We start from the raw sequence: 16,579 nt of genomic DNA on the forward strand, positions 1-16,579 counted from the left end.
AAATAGGGTAGAAAAAGAGCCCTTAAGTACCTAGAAAACTTCACCGGTCGCAGTAAAAGTTATAATAGACATAATAGACATCGGAGATTATCGCTCCTACACCTATACGAGCGACTACGCTACCGAGCTTAGCTGCACGCCTTTAAAACGCGACACTGCTACGGAGATAATATCGACTCTAACAGATGCAAAATAGGGTAAAAACAAGCCTCCTAGGGCCAAAATCGTACTGCTATAGCTTTTCCTATGCCTAACTACCTGCCGAGGCAGGTAGGCTAGGCGTGCAGCACAGCCTATAGGTGGCGTTCGTGAAGAAAAGAAAGAGAAACAGGGTGGAAAAAGAGCCCTTAAGTTACCGACTGCCGTGGTGGCCATAATAGACATGCTGGACATTAGAGAATACTCGGTCACGTAAGCCGTCCCGTGCTCTCGATAGAATGGCTATAAGAAACGAGACTAACTAGCTATTATGGCGTAGGCGTCGCGAATACCCTAAGAAACGTCGCCCTATCGCACCGATCGTCCGACTGCTCCTCGGTATTGCTTTCCGAGGCAATAGCAGATAATATCGCTACGAACCCGGCACTAGAACTAGGGAGCATATAAGCCCTGCCTAGATCTACCGACACTAGGTTCTCGGTACGAGAATGCGATATGTAGTTCTCGGCTCTAGCTAGCTAGAATAGTCTAAGAGGTGCGACCTTTCGAGGATGCGATGTTTCCTAGACTAAATTAGGAAGAGGGTCTAGTAAACAAATAATACCGAGCTATAGACCCTAGACGCATCCCTAGTCCTTATTTCCCTACCCTAGACTCTTCTACACTGCACGAGAAGCGATCCCGCCTTATTCTCGAGTTTCTGGATACTTAGCCGTCCTACGTGCCCGGAACGTACGAGTACACCCTGCCTATACTAAGGAGACTATCGAATATAGCCCTAGGCTATATGTAAACGGCATAGTTAGCTGTAATGCACTACTAGCAGCAACAATGTTTCCTAGACTAATAGTCTAGCAAACCCTCGAGAGCTTTAAATGTCCTACTCCCGCCGCCCTAGTCTCGACGACAACTTGCTAACCTTTTCCTATACGCCTTCCGAACACGCATCTGCACTCCTTACTTCCTATTTCCCTATTTACGACACTAAGCTGTATATCGCTATTACGATATCTCCTAATAACACTCCTAATAACGGCCCGGACGGACCCTCCCGTCGTAGCTATCTTAATACTCCCTCGGAGATTCTCCGCAATACCCTAAGTACTAGCGAGGCTTCCGGAACTAATAGCCCTATCTAGGTACCTTCTAATGCTCGCGCCTTCCGCGATAGCAATAGGATTCTATCGGCTCGCTTTGCAACTAATTCGACTAAAGGGTCGACTAATAAGGCTCTCCCTTAAGCCGAAGGGATTGCTACTACAGCGACCTATAATACAGTTCCCGCTCCCTAGCCTGCTAATATAAACATCGCAGATCTTGTTACTGCCCTTACCGCAGCTACTCGCAATAACAGAGCCCCTGCTTACTATAGTCGCGTACCCTTCCCTAGAGAGCCTAGTACTCTATCCTTCGACGGCAAGGATGCCTCGACTTTCTTCTAGACTATAGCCGACTTCTTCGATTCGTACTTTAAAGGATTACGCACTCTTAATAGGGAAAGGATCTAACTTGCTACTTAACACTCGGTGCCGGATGTTCGAGCTTAGCTCGAGAGTCTTTTAGGCTTTAACAGCGAAAACTACGAAGCTTTTAAGGAAGAGGCTCTTTCCTACTATCGGTGCTATAATAGCTAGGTGTATAAGTACAGCCTCCCTTTCCTCGAGGAGCTGTGCGTAAAGGAAAGAGTCTGGAATATCTCCGGACAGAAGGATAACCTGCGTTAGTACGTTATAACGTTTAAAGCGGTCTCGAAAAGGATACCTCTTAAATAGTGCAACGAAGTCGCTTAATACTACCTCTTCCTTAAAGGCTTGCCCTCCGAGGTAGGACAGGAAATTATAAACAAGCTCGAAGTAGACGTCTCGAACCTAGCCTCCTGTACTTAGCTTCCTCTATTATACGATACGACACTTAAGTACGTTACAAGCCGCATAGCTTACTAGGAGTTGTACGGCAAGGGCAAGAGCTAGGTTACTAGCTAGCTTGTTAACTAGACTAAGAAGAGGTATCCGAAGCTAGATATATCGAACGATAGAGTCTAGTCGTTACGCGTACTAAAAGAGAAGCTGCCGGACATAGAGGACCTGTCTAAAAAGCTTTCTAAGATAACTATTACTAAGATTAAGCGTACAAGAGCTAAGAGAAGTGCACGTATAGCTATTAATCTACCTAGAGACTTTCCGAAGTCTTATATAGCTACGCTATATACCGATAATACCCCTAATTCTCCCGAGTACTACTCGTATAATATCGCTAGACCTAGACTAGTGCCCTATTAGTCGTCTAGCAGCTCGAACCCCTTCTACTAGGAAGCCTCCTAGTATATATGCTTTTATTGCTTTAAACCCGGTTATAGTATTCACGAATACAAGTACATAAACTACCTCCTAAGTGCGGGCTAGATATACCGCGATAGTAAAAAGAAGTAGTAAATCGGACGAGAAGGTAATGTTAATAGATAAAAGGTGCAGTTTAGGAACTGGCCGGATTAGCCTAAGCTCCGGATAATAGCTCCCGCTATCGAGAAAGCATAGGGAAGGGCTATTACCTAGCCTGCCGATGCGAATATCGAGGATGCTAAGAAGTACTAGCTAGCTTATAAACTACCTGCAGCTGCCTTTGCTCCTCGGACATATGTACCGAGTACACCTCTTAACCCGGCACTTGTTCCTAGCCCTGTTCTACCGACCTTAAAACCTGTACCCTCGTTAACAGCTTAACCTAGTTACCTAGGCTAAGGCTTAGGCTCCCCTATAGGACCCGCACTAGCGACGAATATAAATAGAAACTAGTGCAACATCGTCGCTAGAAGTACGGTTCCTAAGGATCTAGTATATATTAATAAGCGAGACCCTCGTGCCCCCTATGTAAATTAGATCCGTACTAACTCTCTATCTGCGAACGCTGCGACTAGGCTAACGAGTATAGCTAAGGGAAAGGAGCTAGCCGCTAAGCCGAGCAATAATACTAGTCGTATTGTGAAGCCTAAGAAGACAGTATCTATTAAGATCGATGCCCGCTAGATCCCTAATACAGAAGAGTATATAACGGTAGTCGAAGAAGGCTTATAGTCGATATAGGGCACTCTTACTAGTAATAGTACATTTAACACCGGTAACCAGCCGCAGTCCGCAAACGACAGCCAGACCTAGGACCCTACTAGAAGCATAGACCTAGATCCTACCCCTCCTTCTTAGGGCTTCGTTAACCCCCCGCTGCTAAAGAAAAAGAAGAACTAGAAGCCTACTGCGACTAGAAAGGGTGCGCAGAGAAGGGACATTTACCTTCGAGAGCGGCTTAATATAGAAAAAGTGCTGCTCGACAGGATACTAGCGCAGCCGTCTAATATCCCTGTTAGGGAGCTTCTCGCTACCTCGCCTGCTATAGCTAGGGGACTTCTTAAGCGCTATGCTCGGAACTAAGAAGACTTTGCAATAGCTGCTAAGGAAGCCGGGCTGTCGATTATCGTTAAGGAGGACAATATTACTACTACGGCAGTATACTAGTACAATATAGACGAGCCGCTTCGTTCTTACAGGGTACGAGTCGAGTTTAAACTTAGTAGTGCTACTGCTAAGTATATCCTACCCTCTAGATTTTATGTACGTAATAGGTTCGTAGAAGAGATAGAAGACGATAACCCTGCTTTCCTCGGTCCTATAGTTAAGGAGCTATATATTACTATGCCCCCGAGACTAATGCAGGATCTGTACGAAGACCCTAAGGACGCGAGGTTGTCCTTTAACGACCGGGACTATGTTATTGTACCCTCGCCCGTTGTAGAATGCATTGTCGGTCTAAAACGATATAGGGAACGTCGTGCTATAATTAACGAGGGATCTAAAGGGAACATTATAAGCTAGTCTGCGGTAAAGCGAGCGGGTATTAGCATACGCACCTGCCGGCTAATATAGATAAATACGGTTAGTAGCTATGCGGACTTCCTAGGTATTATAGAGCGGGTACCGATCGAGGTTATAGGAGTTCTTACCTACTCGTCGTTTCTTGTTATACAGACTACACCTTTCCTTCTCGGCCGACTATAGACTAGACAGGTGCGGCTTAGATCTGTAAACTGCGACGACGGGTCCCTCGAGTGCACAATCGCGACACCGGATAGAACAACGATTACCTTTACTAGAGTTAAGGGATACGGAGACAGGTACAGTCCGACCGAGGCATTTTATATAACTAAGCCCGAGGAGTCGGGAAACGAGTAGGCTGCCGACACCCTAGTAACGTAATAGCATTATTCAACTATCTAGAGGATTACTTACAGTCGTCCGGAACGAGACTACTAGTCGAAGTCGACCCGAAACCTTTCCTAGACCCCGGGTCTAGCAAACATTTCCTTAGTACCTAGGATAAAGTAAGGGCTTAGGATAAGTTCCGGACTATTACCTCGACGAAATACACCCTTAATCCCTCGGATATAGTCTAGGAAACTACCTTACAAGCTCGAGTAGCGTCGCTGCTTATTAAGTAGGCGGATATTCTCTAGTTAGATTACCTCTAGCGTAAAACGGAATAGGAGGTAGGATCTGCTCCGAATGCATACACTATATACAAACGCAAGGCGGACAAGATTAGACCTGTTAATAGTAGTATTCACGACACTAGCAGCAAGCCCCCTAGTAGTACTTTTAACTAGCGGCAGAGATGTCTTAAAAATAAGGCTAAACTTATACCGAGCACGCACCCCTAGGACAACAAGTACCTTATCCCTAAGTTTTCCGACATCGAGAAGGATTCGAGACTTACCCCTAAACGCATAAACAGCTTTAAGACTACAATCGAACTAAAGCCGAAAGAACTCGAGCTTTTTTATGCCTATCTCTTCCGACGAGAGAAGTCTCTTACTTAGGATTTCTTATATGTCGGTCGCCTTAACGAGGATGTTTCCCTACTAGTAGAGATCCGCACGATTCCGCATAAGGCCTAGCAGTATAAGAACTTCCCTATCCCCGCAGCCCTCGAGAAGGTAGTAATATAGATAGTTAGTAAGCAAGCCTATAATAGAGTAATCGAGCTATCCTATAGTGCATACCGGAACCCCTAGTTTATCGTGCAAAAGAAGCTAAACAACCTAAAGCTACTAAAAGCTAAGGACCCTATGCCGGAAGGGGAGTGTGTCTAGGAAAAGAAGGAGGAGAAGAAGTACCGACTTATTAACTTAGCTATAGAAGTAAACTATGTTACGCTAAGGGATGCTAATATGCTACCGGACGCAGACTCCTTTTCTGTAGACTTCGTAGGGTACACTACTACCTCGCTTATAAACCTCTTCTCTAGATACGACTAAATACCCCTAGCCGAGCACTGTCGGGACCTTACCTCCTTTTATACACTGCTCGGGCTGTTTAGGCACATAGGGATTCCTATAGGCGGAACGAATTCGGTCGCTTAGTTCTAAAGGATTATAACTACTATCCTTTAGGAGCATATAAATTACCGAGCTCGCCCCTTTCTAGACGACATTAGAGTTAAAGGTCTACGCACTACGTACGATAACGAGGAAACCGAGCCCGGCATCCGACGTTAGGTTGCTAAATATATTACGAACCTTAACGTAGTCCTTACCGACATTAAGAGAGCCGGACTTACTATATTAGCTCTTAAGTCGCGATAGTTCTCGACAGGGGTACTAATTATCGGGTACGTTTATAATATGCATAGCCGACACCCTAATAAAGCACGAGTCGTTAAGGTTACCGAGTAGCCTGCTCCGGACAACCCTAAGGAGGTTCGAGTATTCCTAGGCGTGGTCGTGTACTTCCGCATCTGGATTAAGAAGTACGCACAGGTGTTAGCTCCGCTGTACAATCTACTAAAGCCTAATGTGTGCTAGTGTTAGACTACTAAGTATAACGCATCGATAGAGAAATTAAAGAAGGCTCTCGTTACTATACTAGCTCTTAAGACTATAGACTACGTTTCGGGAGGACAGATTATCCTTGCTATTAATGTATCCGGGGATAGGTTCGGAGCAGTCCTTATATAACGAGATGTCGACAACTATAAGACAAGACACCTATCTCGGTATAAAAGCGGCATCTAGAAGCCGAACGAGCGAAAGTTCGATGCTAGGAAGCTTAAGTGCCTCGGTGTTTTAAAGGTATTAAAGAAACTAAAGCACTATCTCTACGGTGTTTACTTCCTACTTAAGCTAGATGCGAATACTCTAGTCTATTAGTTAAACCGACTACCGACCGACTTGCCTAACGTAGTAATAACAAGGTGGCTTTTATAGATATAACTATTTAATTTCGATATAAAGTATGTTCCCGGCCGACTATATACTACTGTAGACGCGCTATCTCGACGACCGCGTACTTAGTCCGATAACATTAACAAGGAGCATAAGCAGGACTACGAAGAAATAATTAATAGCACGCTATATGTAGTATACGCGAATCGTATCGAGGCCGAAGAGATTACCCCTAATCTAGAAGAGGAACTTGTTCGGAATAGCATTAACAGCTTCCTCTCGGACTTCTACCGCGATATAATATACTACCTCCTAACCCTTCGACGACTAGTAGGAGTAAATAGGAACAGCTAGTATGCCTTTAAGAAACAGGTATCTTGCTACCTAGTTAGGGAGCGCTGCCTGTAGTATTAGAAAAGAATTAACAAGCTACTATATAGAGTTATTAACAAGGAGTCTAAGTAGAAGTCGATTATCCGTACCCTCTATAGGGACCCTACCTCCGGCTATAGAGGGCGTAAAGGGACCTATATAAAGATCGCTTGTTAGTATTACTAGCAGGGACTGTATAAGTAGGTCCGAGATTTCGTTAGAAAGTGCCCTAAGTATCTTCTTCGATCGTCCGGACTAGCGAGTATATCGGAACTGCACCTAAGATATAATAGCTATATTAGCGAGTCGTAGCATATAGACGTCGTTTATGTCGATAGCTCCGGAAGCATTATTATAGCTAGGGAGTCTCTCTCTAGATAGCCAGAAGGAAGGATCGTAAATAAGGGGCAGAATTAAGGTGTAAGTTTAAAGTAGGTCGCGAAGTTTCTTTTTAAGGACGTCTTCTTACGTACTAGGGCCTATAACTAGATCTTCTTTAATAGAGGGCCTAAGAACTACGGCGATATGCCTAAACTACTAGCTTAAATAGATACAAACCTTAGTTATATATCCGCCTACTACCCGGAAGCAAACGGTCTAGTCGAGCGTAGACATCCTAACATCCTAGACGTCCTCTTAAAGTGTACGCAGGGCAAGCTAAAGGGCTGGAGATCCTTTTTCTACGCAGTACTATAGGCAGACCGCACTACTATTCGCAGGTCTATAGGATGTACGCCGGCAAGTCTTTTCTATGCATTTAATATCGTCCTACCTATTAAGCTACGGTACGACACTTAGAAAATAATTAACTAGAAGACGGTTCGTACGACCGAAGACTTGCTAGCCGCTCGAGTAAGGCAGATCTTCTACTCTAAGAAGGATGTTAGAGAAGTTACCGCCCTATAGCGTAGGCTACGAGATGCCTAGAAGGAGTACTAGAATATAAACTATAATATCGACTACAAGCCGCTTAAGAAGGGGCAGCTCGTGCTATTAAAGAGAGGCGAGCGAAAGTCTACCTACGAGAAGCTGTCCTTTCGATAGAAGGGGCCCTACCGAGTAATAAGTATAAGCCTAGACACCGGTACCTACAAGATTGCAGAGCTAGACGAGGCAGAGCTCTAAGGTACATAGTCTAGGGACATACTTCGGGTAGTCCCTACAGACTACCTCGAGCATATTAATAAGCTCGAAAAGCTAACACGCGGGGACTTGAACCCTAGATGGCTTACAAGTGTTAAGAGTAAGGATAAAGAGCCGGCATTACCTTAGGGCGACGACCCTACTGCTAAACAGTATAGAGAACCGGCTCCCGGACCTCCGAACATCGTATAGGGAGTAAGGGAATCCTCGCTATCCCCGGAAGAACGATTACAGTACCTAAGAATCTAAGTGCGGCTATAATTCGCATTAAAATGTTTCCTAGACTAAGGGTCTAGCAAACATAGCGACGGATGCTCTCGGCTTACTATAGTTGTTTCCTAGACTAGTAGTCTAGCAAAGGCTCCGCTCGCTCTCTCGGGCAAACATTATTATTACCCAAAGAGACACACACATTTCTTTATGTTAAAGTAAGCTCTTTCGCTTATAACAAGACCCCCGGCACGACCTTATCTCCGTCCTCGCCGACATCTATCTAATAGACCGACACCGCTAAACTCTTCCGCACTACAATTACTAGCGCATTTATAAAGAACAATTACGAGCAAATTCACGCACACATTTACGAGCGAGCAGCTGTTATTATTACCTCCTGCCGGCGGACATCTTTTAAAGGCTAGTGCTACCGGATAGGCCTAGTTGTTTGCTAGACTATTTAGGGAAAGGGGTCTGGTAAACATTTACGAAGGATAGGACATTGCCTAGGTGTCTCTGCTAGCTACGACTAATCTACTATTGTTTAGAGCGTACTAAATATACGTTCTCTACCCTAAAGGGGAGGGAGTTACAATTCACGAAGCTTAGTTACCCTTTCGGACATTTAGGGGCTAGGCTGCCTTTTTCTAGACAATTATGTACATTCTGCTACAATTACGAGACTGCTAATGCGAAACATTCACTAAACTAACAATTACCAACACAACAATTACCGACACAACAATTACAGGCCTTTCCTAACAATTACGAGCTCTTCTAATAATTACGAGCACGAGTACGCACACAATTTACGAACAAGTAAGGGACCCGCTTTCTACCTGCTCGCCCTACTTAAAAGCCTTAATCTTCTCTATACCTCCGACTTCCCTATAACATCTACTATATCTTCTTTCTTTCCTATCTCCTTACACCCTCCCTAACAACTCCTTTTCCTCCTAGACGAACCTTATCTACGTCCTCGCAGACCTTCGACCTAATTAAACATCCTCTACGGGCCCCCCCCTCGACACACTTACTAACCGAGCGCATTAGCGCAAAACAACACCGAGCGCGCCGAGCGCATACAACACACATACTAACCGAGCGCATTAGCGCAAAAATAACACCTTCGAAACGATACGAGCGCACCGAGCGCACACAACATACCCTAATAACGAGCGCAACTGCGCATACTACTACCGACATGGACAACATCCTAGCTCGCCTTCGGAGCGCGCCCTTAACAAATAATAAAGAAATGCGGGTAGCCTTCTCGACTACATAGAACACTAGAGAGCTAGGAAAACTCGAGAGTCTCCTTAAGAGCATACTAGACGCGGACCGCGAGCGAGTAGTATTAGACATCGTTAATACCTTAGAATTAGGATTAGAAAAAGCAGCAGAGTTTGTAGCAGGCATATAGGATTTCGTACGGATAAACCGGGTCCCTATTACCTTAGGAACCGGGAGGATTACTAGACAGGACAGTATTGCAGCTGCTTATCCGAGGCTAGTAGCGGCAGCTATAGATAGCAGGAGGACCCGCAACCGCAAGAAGGGCATTTACGACGCCCTTACAAAAGAATAGGGACAGGACGTAATAGATGCAAACCCGGAACTAAGGCAATACGTGTACAAATCCGAGAATATAGCAAAAGAGATTCGAAAGCTGTCTTCGAAGTATAAGACGTAGTCCGATAAGGGTACGACAGTAGCTATGCTTGTTTCACAAGAATACATTCGTTAGTACAGTTAGGGCGCTAGATAGGGACATGTAGATCCGAGAGGGACTAAGTACACTACTAAGGACTTCTTTACAGTCGCTAAACTAGGAGGAATCGATCGCCCTACATAGGAGCAGATTAACATCGTACGCAACACGTACAACCGGCATATAGATAGTCGTAGGTAGATAGTGCCCTACAAGCCTAAGGGAAAGGAGAAGGAAATTGCGTCTAGATCTAACACTTAGAAGTAGATCGAAGCACCTCCCGCTATAAGTACGCGGTCTAAAACTAAGGAAAAGCTAGCTAATCTCGGCAGTCTCCCTATCCGTAGTACCCCTTCCGAGAGTAGCTCCGGCCGCCCCTAAATACCCTACTCCGGCAGATCCATTTCCAGCTCTAGTCTCGGAGGGAGTATCTACGCGAGTCCTATTATTCGCACTACGGGAAGGGCTCGCTTAGTAAGTTAGGCAGTAACTGAAACATAGATCGCTCTCGGCATGCCTATTACGGAACCTACGAACGCGACCTATAATTGTAAGAACGCCTTACCTTAAATTATCGCTACGATTAATAGCCTAAGGAGGCTTCCGCTTTCGCAACGTCTTGCTACCCTAAACTAGCTATTTCGATGCCTACAGCTGCTATATCCGGACAGTACGAAGCTAAAGGATAAGTGCATGTTCCTATGCTACAATTATGCGAGGGACCTGCTTCGATACTTTGGAATTAAGGTAAAGACCGGGAATGTAATAGCAAAGAACAATACGCTCTTTAAACTTACTACCCTTAAGTACGATACGTACAAGCTTAGCTAGCTAAAGACAGGTTCCGAGACGTACAAGATGTAGTTTAAGGATGCTCGTCCGTCTCGACTATCGGACTTCCTTAGGCCGTACCGCTTCGACAATAACGTCCTACGCCGAGAACTCGGCCAGCTTAACTTTAACGGCTTCTTTAACAAGGCTCGCTAAGCGATATACTTAACGGCCGGTTAGGAGAACGAGTTTAAGAGAAATAGCACGCTTAACATTCCCCTCTTCGCGTAGATCGGATAGGACAAGGCCCTTTGCAAGATTATTAATAAGGAAATAGACATGTACTTGTAGCATTAGCGCGAAATTAATAGCTAGCCTAACTACGGATAGCTTCGCACGATGTGCTACTCTTAGATCTAGCAGCTTATCCGCTAGGACATCTTATACTAGCTGCTATATGTTCTTCTACGAGGTAACTATAAGCACCGGCTGGTGTTATACCTATACTACGCTAAAAGCACTAAGAAGGGCGACAACACTACCTTTAAGCACATCGACCTTACGGTTAGCCGCATAGTCGAGGAGAATCGCGGTATTAACCAGATTTAAGGTACGGTCTCCTTAACAGACGAGGGCAAGAAGGACTGCACGGTACTCGTTAAGAGGATGTACGAGAAGGAGATCTTTTAGGAATAGTACTAGTAGATAAGGGCTAACAACTGCGCAGACGGAGCAGTACAGAAGATTAATAATACAGTACTGCCGCAATACTTCCTAGATCGCTATAAGCTTAAGTAGGAACACGTTCCTTGCAAGGCATTTAATATTCGCATTACGGTTCCGCATCTACTACATAGTGTCGACACTAAGGTAGAGACCGAACGTCGAACAATTCTTCCCTAGTTCGTAGCTGTACATATAGATAGTTCTCTCGAATGTGCCGAAGCTAGTAACTAGGAGATGCTGCGCAAAGCTTATATAGACCTAACCGCCCCCGACAAGACACCCTCCGGGCTTATTAACAAGTACGGCAAGATTCCTTACGCCTTCCCTACGGCTATGTCTTTAACACCTAACAACTATATCGCTACTGCACTTGTTGCTTACGAGAAGTAGGAGAGCCCTAAAGTCGTCGTCGAACTAGAGAAGCTTATACGCCTTAATGTTGTCGATCTGAGGGCATAGATTAAGAAGCAGCGGGATGCGACTATAGCTCGAGTAAAGGCAAACTATAAGGATATTAAGTACGCGGAGAGGAATATGTTCGGTAACCGATCGTACTACAACGCTAAGGACAAGCACCCGACCGACTTCTAGAAGCACTAACCTCTACTAGCTAAAGTCGCTCCTAACGATGCAGACGATAGGGAACGTAAGCTGCTTAGGCAGGGAGATACGGACATCGCAGTACCCTAGGAAGTCCCCGACTTACTTATTAGCAAGGATAGTAAGCGCGTACCTGGACGCGACATGCAGTAGGAGGATAGTACTTAGCGATAGGTTTATAATATTTCCTAGACTAAAATCCGCATCGGGTCTAGGAAACATTTAGTGCGAACAGGACATAAGGAGCGGCTGTTTTCTGTACTAGCGCTTGTTTTAAGGTTCTTTTTTCTTTTTGTTATTTCTTTTGTTTTGTTTCTTTTGTTTTGGATACGATGCATACGATAGACATGCGTAGTGGGTGCAAAACCCGAGGATGGGGACAGTCTACGTTAGCAACAAGTTAAAAAGGACGACGCTAGTGCTAGATCTGGAGGGTTTTTACGCTATAAGCGTGCACAATAGTATAGTTTAGGTTCTTGCAGTGTCTAGGTTAGACACTACAGGAGGGGGACGGATGTAGTGGGGAATATCGCACTGTTACGTGCGGTCTGTATCTAGCTTCAGCTTCGTATGCAGGTCGGAGGATCAAAAAAAGACATCGACCTACGGAGGAACAGGACACCGACCACTAGCACCTCCGGAAGGACCTTCGACACGCACACGAGGCCTAACAGTACAGAGCTCTTAATACTACCTCTTTTGCCCCCCTACCTTTTACTCTAATTGTACAGTTTACCGCCCTTTTTGCCCCCTATGCTACCTCGTACGTCCGCACTGCTACTATCCGCGGGAGATCGGAACCTTTGGAAGTTCCCCCCTCACAGTAGAGGTATATCCGCCCTTTTTTTAGTTAATAAGACATTATATCTTCCGGCGACCTTCTTAATATAGGTGTCTTAGTTAAGCTATATGTCCCTAGTCTCTCTATTCCGGATAATTTTAATTCTATAGAAGTAGTCGATTAGGCCTATAACCCTTATCTCGTATTTAGCTATTAGCCTTTTCTATATATCTTCGGCGTAAACTTTGTGTTTATAATAAAATGCTAATATAATGTTATCGACGAAGAAGAAGATTATAACTTTTCTATCGGTGTATAGACAATTAACGACTTGCCGTAGTCTAAGCTCTTCGACTCCTTTACTTAGATCTCCCTACTATAGCGCTAGGGACTCCTTAAAGCCGTAAAGGGCGCGAACGCATTTTAATAGTATGTTCGGGTCTCGAAAACCGTCTAGGGGTTAAAGGTAGATTAGCGTCGGCAACTTAGAGTTTAGAAAGGCGTTTACGGCGTCTATCTAGATTGTTTCTAGGTTAAAGTGTACTATAATTGCTATTAACAACCTAAACAGCCTCGCTACGAGGGTAGCTACGTACGTGTTAAGCTCGGTTAACTATAAATCTCCTCTTATACAAATTCGAGCCTTAAACTTCTCTAAGTATCCTTTTAAGTCTTGTTTATATTTAAATACCTACATTAACGGGACGGTTAGGTTGTTTCCTACTTAACTTTTAGGGATCTAATAGAACGTTCTAGTGTCTAGAGCCTTTTAAAACTCTACTCTAGTAGCCTTTTCGAATTCCTTTAAGTACTTATATATAATAAGGTCTTTCTAGCGTTTTGGTTCTAGTAGTAAATCTCCGATAAGGATAGGTACGTCTTTTACGGATGCTCCTTCCTCTATAACCGCCTTTATTATAGTAATAGCGTAGACTTTAGCTATAGTCGCATAAGTCGCGAACATTCCCGTAGTATCGAATAAGGTTATTTCGCCGAAGTTAAAGTCTATAACCTCGGAGTTAAAGCTTAGAGGTAGCTAGTAGTCGATTATTCTCTACCGTTAAGCCGATAACGTTAGTTTATCGAGCTTATCGTCCGGATCTATCTATTCCGGTCCCCGCTTCTAAGCTTAATAGAAGGGGAAGAGTTAATTATCTATATATTCGATGCCTTAGACACTAATAAACGTTTCTACGATGTCCTCTCGTATCTCTTTAGGTCTATTATAGGGGATTATATATTCGACATTACTATCGTCTTAAATTAGAGCACCTCTTCGGAAGGATTCCGGAATTTTAACCTTATTACCTTATCTAGCGATGTAGCTTATATATATAGCCTCTTATAGGTTATAAAATTAATATGCTTCTATAGCGTAGTCTAGTTCGACATTAATCGCAAGATTAAGTAGTACTACTATATTTAGATTAAAGTCGTAGAGTCCTTCGTACTTTATCTATTAGGGTCCGACCGGAGGTAGCTCCGGCTCGAACTAGCGACCTTTAGGTTCTAGGGTGGGGCGCTTTACTACTAGGCCAAAAGTGCCAAAAGACAAGAATTTCAGAACGGTGTTCTAAAATTGCGCCCTACTTTTAAAGGCTTAGCGCAGCCTAAGCCTATGCCCTAGGCACAGCCTATGACATTATCTTCTCGTTAAATACTATATCTCTTGTCCTAATTACCCTATCTAGGCTTAGAATCTAGATTCGAAAGATATTGTGTCCCTCGAAGCCGACTAGGTATCCGATTCTTACTCGCTCTATTATCTTCTCCCTTTTAGGGACGTCTTTTAGATTAGTTTTATATATATACGCTCTCGACCCGAACTTATAAATATAGGCGATATCTAGCTTCTAGTTTGTCGCTATTTCCTATAGAGATTTGTAACTTAATACTTACGTTAGGGCCCTATTTATAATGTAGGCTACTATTACGTAGGCTTTATTCTAGAGATCCTTTAGGAGCCTCGATTCGATAATTAGTGTCCTTACTATCTCGACGATAACGCCGCCGGCTCGTTCTACTAGGTCCTATGCTTACGTATACGGTGCTAAGGGCTTCTATATTACTAATCCCTTACGGAGTGCGGATTAAAACGTTAATCCGTACTTAGGGTCTACGTCCGATCTAAGGGCGAATATTTTACGACCTATACTCTTTATAAAGGTCTAAAGTTCCTCGAAGTATCGTACTAGGCTCGCTTAATTAGCGTTCGGCATCGTCTAAACGAAGTGTAGGTATGTTATTAAATCTACGGCGTAAAATATATATTTATCTCCGTTCTTTACTATATTAAATTCTACGATATCGGCCGCAACGTCGGAAAAAGGTACTAGCATCCTAATCTTAACCGGTTTTCTTCGAGAAACGACTCTTTTCGACTTACTCTAGGCGCATAAGTAGCATTCGTACATTTTAGGGGCCGCATCTCTATCTTTTAGATACTCTACGCCTTTAGCGGCTCGATAGAGTTCTAATATACGATTACCCCCGATGTAGCCTATAACTCGGTGCTATTAGGCCTAAGAGAGGACTCTAGGTCGTCTCGTAGCCCTACTATCCGTCGCGAAGGCGACGAGCTATTTATCGGCTAGTTAATCCCTTTTTAACGCTATCTCGACGCTTAGGGGTTAACTGTCCTCGTTAAGTAGCTAGTTAATAATTTTAATCCTTACTTTCGGCGTAGTCGCTAGGTTTAGGTATAGTAGGCCGCTATATCGCTTAATCTTAGTAACAACTACTCCGGACTTATCTATCTAGTTATCGGTCCTCTCGTCTAAGAAGAGGCCGAAGCCTCTATATAGCCTAGTCGATACGATGTTAACGTAAAATCCGGGTATATATAGGACGTCCCTTAGTAATAGCGTAATCGGCTTACCTAAGGGTAATAGGAACTACACTTTTACCGTGCCTCTTATAGTAGCCTTTATCTATTAGTTCCCGGCGTAAATCGATACGTTATATAGTATATTAACGACCTCGAATCCCGCTATAGTTAGATTGTTTACGATATAAACGTTCGAGCTACTATCTAGAAGCTATCGATTCTTCTCGTTGTAAGCTTTAGTCGACATTACTCTAAACTAAGTTACCGCTCTAATAGCGTAACTACTATACTACGTCTTCGGTTCGTTAGAGACGATTGTCCTACTTAAACTAGGTGTTCCGGACCTAGTCTATTCCTTTAGTACCTTAGTAATCTTATAGTAATCCTTTAGTCCTATAGTAATAGGGTCTCTAAACTTTATCTACTAGAGGCACTTAGCCTTGTCCTTCTTAAGGACGTTCCGGTAGTTGTCGAGGAATTTCTTATCCTCTTTTATTATATCGGCTTTATTAGGTCGAAGACGATAGTTAATGATAGGACAATCTCCTAGTTTTAGATACGCTTTGTCGGCATCTTTACCCGTATACGGTCGATAGGTCCTATCCTTATTATTAGGCCTATTCCCTCTATTTTAATTACCTAAATTAGTCGTTACGTTAAATGTTACCTAACCTATTCCGGTAATTTAAGCCTCTTTAGACCTAAACGTAGCGTTTGTACGGAACTGCTTAGCTAAGTTACTAGGGTCTCTATTAATAAACGTAGTTACGTCGTAAACGTATTAACTAAGATTATTCTTGCTCGCTAATAGTCTTCCTATAGTAATATTAATCTTATCTTCTACTATCCGTACGAAGTCGTCTTTTAGGATACTAGCGGCCGGATAGTGTCCTCTAACTATCTTCTTTTTAAGCTTAATCTACTTCTATAGGTATATAAGGATATTAGACGACTTAGGTCTAGATAATAGGTCGTTATATTGTTTAGAAAGTATTCTACGCCTCGTTACGTCGTCCGGCGCGAATGTCTTAGTTACGAAGTCTATCTAGCTTACTAGTGTCCTAGATT

This window comes from Zymoseptoria tritici, chromosome 13 (assembly GCF_000219625.1).
Source record: "Zymoseptoria tritici IPO323 chromosome 13, whole genome shotgun sequence".
NCBI lineage: Eukaryota > Fungi > Ascomycota > Dothideomycetes > Mycosphaerellales > Mycosphaerellaceae > Zymoseptoria > Zymoseptoria tritici.